This window comes from Oenanthe melanoleuca, chromosome 2 (assembly GCF_029582105.1).
Source record: "Oenanthe melanoleuca isolate GR-GAL-2019-014 chromosome 2, OMel1.0, whole genome shotgun sequence".
In the NCBI taxonomy this organism is placed as follows: domain Eukaryota; kingdom Metazoa; phylum Chordata; class Aves; order Passeriformes; family Muscicapidae; genus Oenanthe; species Oenanthe melanoleuca.
In genome coordinates this window covers 30,698,050-30,704,672 of record NC_079335.1, presented here as the reverse complement: position 1 = coordinate 30,704,672, position 6,623 = coordinate 30,698,050, and the positions used below count along the sequence as shown (strand labels likewise).

At 37.1% G+C, this 6,623-nt stretch overlaps 1 long non-coding RNA gene across 1 annotated transcript; it reads left to right on the top strand.

The window, feature by feature from the left end:
* Positions 1-1,366: 1,366 nt before the first annotated feature.
* On the top strand, positions 1,367-6,340 carry LOC130249413 (uncharacterized). Its single transcript, XR_008839791.1, has 3 exons — positions 1,367-1,678; positions 2,945-3,125; positions 5,726-6,340. It is a non-coding gene; the product is annotated as an uncharacterized LOC130249413 (long non-coding RNA).
* Positions 6,341-6,623: the final 283 nt, after the last annotated feature.

Here is a 6,623-nt window from a genome sequence, read left to right as displayed (position 1 = left end):
TCACACATTCATTTAACACATTTTCTAAATTTTACTGCAGACGTTGAATAACTCAAATGTTTTAGCCTGTTCAAAAAAGCCCAACACCAAGGGAACAGTCTTTTTATTGAACAGGTATTGCTGTCTAATCGGTATGGGATAGTTGGTTTCATGCCTGAAAACTTGCTATTAGTCTTAACTGTTTATTTTTCAGTATGTTTAAAAAATTGGAAATTAGTATTAAACCCCACAAACACATTTCTGTTGCTTCAATAAACATAATGCTTTATATAGTCTCCCAAAATAAGGAGTTCAGAAGGATGTTAATTTTGATTCTGAAATTTTTAGAAATTATCATATTTTGGTATAATTTCGAGGTATCTATGTAAGAGCATTTTGGCTTTTCTGCTTTATTTTACTGTTAAAAATTATTTATTTAAAAATTACAATTTAAGTTCTTCTTATGAAGCATTTTTAGTACAATTTTGTTGTCAGTCAAGGAGCAAATTTTTACTAGATAACTCAACTCAAACCAACAAAATAAATTTCAATTAAAAGAAAAAAAAAAAGCTACAAAATACAAACTAAACATTTTTCCTTTCTTTTTTTTCCCCTCAACTTCTGATGCTGGTAAAGATAAAAGCTGTGCAATTACATCTCAGCAGCCAGAATGCTGAATTTCATTAGATTTGTCAATCAGAAACCTCAATTTACTTGCTCACTTTCATAAAATTTAGAAGCAGGGAACAGAATGGTAACCTAGTCTTCGGTTTGCATGGTTGCAAAATTATTTCCAGCCTGTTTATTTATTTGGTAGGGGTTTTGGCCAGTTATTTTAAAATTGGCTAGCAGTGGGCCACTCTTTGCTCTCCAGGGAGATTTTTCTTTTGGTTAACTCATAGTCAGGTTTTTCTTTTTCCCCTACTGATATATTCCCTTTCTTAATTTCCTCCCATTACTTCTAGTTATACCTCCTTTTACTATGCTAAATAATTCCTTTTATGCTAAATAATTCCTTTTTTCCATTTTTGAATTATCACTCTGTAACATTGCTGTTCTCCTTTTTTATGGAAACTGTCTCAAATTGGCAAGGTCTAAAATATGCTGAGTTAAATCTGCTATAAAGGACTTTATTGACAATTACTATAACTTAAACACAGTCCTGCTTTAATAAGCTCAGCTAAAACTGAAGTTTGAATAATTTTTGTTAACTGAAGCAAGAAATCTATTAAAAGGAGCCCTCTATTTTGAACTGTTTTGTAGTGATGTAATGGGGCCAAATGATTAAGCATAGCTTAGATAGCCAAAATCCTCTGGGTCAAATTACCCTGTCTGCTGAGAAGCACAACAGGGTTGAAAGAAACACAGATGCAGGACAAATGTTTCTGGTAAGAGGAAGAAAACTATTACAAGCCTGTCTCCTTTTTCCAGGGTTGAAGCTAATTTCGGTCTGCTCTCCTTCCCTGTCTGCATTTTCCTGAAGGCTGGAGGCTGCCTAGTGCTGAAACCTCTGGATACCCTCTCCCAAAACACTGCCTTCTGAGGGAGCTGGGGCTCGGTGCTGCAAATTTGGCCTTGCTGATGCTAGCTGGAGAAGGGCTGGACGGGCTCATTAACTGCATGTGCCTGCAGAACAGCACGTCCTGATGCCCAGGGTCCTGCAAAGGACTGAGCCATTGAGGAGGAAACATGCTTCACAGTGAGTAGCACCTGCAGACAACTTCCCTGACAGGCTTTGATCAAACTTCATACCTGGAACTGCTCAGCTAGGGACAGGGGCAGCAATTCTGGGCAAAAAGGGAGGTGATGAGGTGGGGTGAATGCAAAAAGCTCCTACATTTTCAAACAAGCTACCAGGCTCCCCAGCAAACCTCGTGGCACGTTGGGAAAATTTGGACGGCAAACATAGATAAAATATGTTTAGTTTTCTAAACTCTCTCCTATCTCTGCTTCCTTTCCCTGGAGAGGCCCCTGTATTTAGTTAGAGCAGGGGCTGGCAGGGATGGAGAGCCCCTGCAGCAGCGCAGCCGATGCGTGCCACCAGCAGCTCACAGCAGGAGCTTTGCTGCTCCTTGGCACCTGCATACGGCACCAGCAGCTCTCCATCGCGTCAGGGCTGGCCTTGCAGAGCAGAAAAAGTGCATTCTACCCTGCTGCTCTTCGTAGAACTAGGGCTCATTCCCTCTGACAAGCCAGGCATGTTTTAAGACTACATGTGTCGTGTTTAAGACTACCTGTGTATGCTTAAATAGGGACCTGATTTTTTTTCCCCTTCTTTGTAAAACTTTGGTTTCTGCATTTGAAATTACTGGATCCTCAAATATGCATTGATTTTTTATTTATTTCTATTATCTGTTTATTTCTATTTAATTCTCTTAGCTGCTGTGAAATTTTACAAAGCTTTCAGTGTCATAGCAATGGCTGTCTTTAATACTTTATGCTTTCTGATCATTGTATTAATACTGGTAAAATTAAGTTTTGTAAGATTCATCTTATTTTGCAGTTTAAATCTGGTTTTGGAATATTTTATCTTGTCTTGCAATATGATCTCTTGCTGAGAACATCTGAAAACTGACAGAATTTAATGTAGGCAAAAATCCTACAAGTACTGGAAAATTGTTACACAAAACAAAATCTTAATTTCCAATTATATCTTGATATAATTTGTTTAAAACAATTCTGCAATCCCTTGGAGCATGTAAAAGTGCTTGTTCTTTAGACTGTAGTGAGGCTGCTGAAAGATTTGAGTGATGGTGCAATGCTTTAAATTAAATATAGATTTGGGGTTCTGAGCCTGCTGAGATGAGTGCTGTAAACACTGGAGGACCAATCAAAACAAACATAAGTGACACAAGTGATCTTCATTGAATCATTTGGCATTTCTCTTGACTTGTTTAGAGACAAATGATTTTGTTTCCTTTGGTGCAATATTGTTTTTAGATCTACTCTGAATTTTCATTTACAGAGAGTACATCACAAGATAAATAGCATGCTTTTACCTTGAGCAGCTAGTTAAAGATGTAAAGCATGGAGCAAGGGAGCTGTGGCATTTGGAGGCTCCGTTTTCTCAAGTGATGAGCTATATTCCATCTGTGATCAACTGTGCTTTCTGTTTTACAGTATCTTCACTCCATCATGTGCTGTTTGTGAGTAAATATTCCAACTTGAAATTGCTGTGCTGAGAATAAAGAAGCATAATGTGCACGTGTGTGTGTGTGTGCATGTGTGTGTGTATTCATTAACATTTGGGGTAGCAGGTGTTGAGAGCTCCTTTTCCTTGGTATGAATACATTTTGCATCAGTGGAAAGCACTGAGACATCTTTTGCTGCATTCTTTTATGAGCAGCAGCTTAAGATTCTTTTTATTGCTTCACTAGAAGAGGACCAAGCCAAGGCCCTTCTCCAGTGCTAATAGCTCCAGAATATTGCTCAGCTAAGTGATGAAGAGAGCTTATATGCTGAAAGTATTTCAGGAAAAGAGTTATCAGAGAAAAACAGAAACAAAAAATTCAAAAACATTTTTAATTGCTTGTGAAACAGGGATAAGAGGGTCAAAATGTCATCTTACAACTTTAATTTTTGAGTGCAGAATACTCATTGGAAAGGTTGGAATTGAGTTGGAAGACTAAATGATTGTGTAAAGAAATGTTTCTTCACTTCTATCATTAAAGAGCCAGGAGGCATAGCAGAGATGCCCATGGAAGGGTATTTATTTATTGTTTTTTTCTTCTTGCTCCGTGCAAGAGCTTGACCTTTCCAGCAGTGTTGATCTGGTCCTTTCAGAGGCCTTTTGCATATGCAGTGATCAGTTCACTATTAAATGTGACTAACTATGGAGAATTTACTGGTTTAGCTGCAGCAGAAAAATATGTTCCTTTATCATAAAGGGAAACTATAGAGTAAAATAAAGATTAGGCCATTTCAACACTAATCACTTATTTATGTAGTATACAGTATCAACACAGAGAAACAGGGAAATATTAACAACCCATGCAGAGGTGACTTTAGGAGAGAGTCGACTGAGATGCTAAAAAATAAACAAAGCAAGTCACTGATGAGAGCTGCATTTAATACAAAATGCACCTTTCCCCTTTGAAGGGCAACATCACACACCTAGAATGTCTCACATGGGCTGAGAAAAGAAAGACTAGTTAGTGGCCAAGAACACCCTGATGTTCTGTGCTACAAATTGAAAGTGAAGGTTACTTTATTGTAGACTTTATCTTAAAGCAGTAAAACGGGTAGCTGCTGCTACAACTGAAAGTATTGATTTTGTAATTTCAGCAAATTAAGAACAAGACAGGAAACCTATTAAACCTTTCCACTGATTGCCAGGGCACTTTTTGGTGATGCTGGTGCTGACATTAAAATTACATGCGCCTGTCTCTTTAAAGCCAAATATATACATTTTACAGAAGATAGTGCCAGCTAACATGCTGAAAAGGGATCTTTATAAATCTGTGTAATTTCACATTTCAGATGTGAAACTTTTGAAGCCTGATGACATGAATGTCAAGCAGCACATCTAAAATTTTCATAAATTATGGTTCATGTTAGATGTGCTTTCATTACATTTTAATAAATTAAAATTTTCACAAAGCCAGATTTTTTATAATAATAGCAAAGATTGTAACGCTAGTAATAGCATTATCTGTCAGAACATTATGAGTAATGATTATGTAAAAATCTATGTAACAAAGGCTAACAGAAGAAATGATCAAATTATATTCTTCTGTATCTTGTATAAAACAAGTTATTTTATTATGGTAGCAAAAAAACCAACTTCTCTTAAAGCAATATTTAAATTACTTTTAAAAATTGGTGTAATTAAATTCATGTGAATTACAGTAGTTAAGATCACTTGTTTCATAAAGGATTGTTCTAAAGTTTTGCTTTAATATTACTAAGTATAAATTAAAGAGCTGTGTCTTTTAAAAATACAGTATTTCTTATAGTCCTTAGGAAGAATGGGGCAGAGCAAGGGAAATTATACCTGAATCCGCTCTGAACACCTTATAAAGATGTAAGTTTCCAGTTTATCCAATTCATAAATATTTTGTTTCATCTGAGTTAGTATTTGGCATCATTCCAGTGTGTAAACAAGCATTGGTTTTACACACACAAATCTAATTTACAGGCAAGCCATCATCTGCATTTACCATAGTAGCCAGCAGTTTGTGATGTGTCTGTAACAGAAAAATGCACAGTGATAGAGGAGGTGGTGGGAATGTAAACTTAAAAAGAGATTGGATTTGTAACAACAAAGGCACTGTTAAAAAGTGTGGGGAAGCACTGCTGAGAGACTGTTAGCCAAAAGTCTCCATCAGAATGGGCTTCAGGAACTTGTAGCAGGTGTTTACAGCTAAATGTGAATGAGAATTCAGCAGCTTATGTAACCAGGGAAGCCTCAAAATAGCGTATGGAAATGAGTATCAGGTGTGAAAATATGTATCTAAAGATAAAGGTGAGAATAGGTGAAGTGAATTTAGTAGTCAGAGAGATCTGCAATAAGTAGGAGGGAAAAGCTAAGAGCAGTACAGAGCTTCAAACAAATGGACAGAGTAGTTTTTCTCTGCTGAAGGAGAAATGCTCATGAGGAATGCTGGAGTGCTCAAAGCAGCCCTCCAAGCCCAGTGGAATCTGGGCTGGTAGCAGTGACTCTTTCCTGCATGTCTCTTCATTTTCCCAGGAATGCACATGCATGCCTGATTGTACAGACCGATTTATTTTCTCTTTGTTTTCACAGCAGATATGCCAAACTGTTGATGCCTGCTGAACTGGACACTGCACATTGCATATTGCAAGTATATTCAGGTAACACCTACAACTCCACAAAAGCACTGGTGCTTTATTCTGCTGCAGAGGCAGAAAATTACAGAGACATCCACCTCCCACACACTTCATAATCTGGGACTTCACTGAACCTGGAGCAAAGGCTGTGAAGAGGAGAAAGACTCAATGACAGTGACTACAGGTGCACACTTAGGTTATTTGCTGTGGCCTATATATTTACAGGTGGCCACCAGAATAACCACTCCCAGAGGGTGGTGATTTGTAGGGATGAAGGAAAAAGGAGGAGTCCAAAGGGATAAAAATCAGTAACTGCTTGAGAGATTATACTTTATTTGGTACAGGATGGCTTCAATAATCCAAGAGGAAGCTTTACTACACCTTGCTGGAAATTCCTTCTGGCCGTTTGACAATGCTGAGATTTTATTAAACCTACTGTGAGTTTGAGCCTTCTGATTTTTTTTTTCTTTGAACAACCTTTCTTCCTCCTAAAGGTTGTTTGCTCACTTGTCCATAGCAGATACTCACTACCTGCCACTCTCCTGTAGAGCTATAATTTTGCCAGAGTTATGATTAGTGGTGTTTCCACTTAAATTAAATATAGAGTATCCAGTTTGTTTTTTTTTTTTTTTTTTTTCAGATTCATCAGAACTCCTAACTGCATTTATATTTTAATGGAATGTTCCAGTTTTCAACTGGAACATATGCATGTATATCTACTTATTCATATATGTACTTATGGATTTAAATACAAGCATGAACCAAAAATCTTCCATTTATTGGTTTGAGGAAGGTGAAAGAACAAAGAATGACAGTGTGACAAAAGGTGCTACCTAAAGTATTCAAGTCCTTCC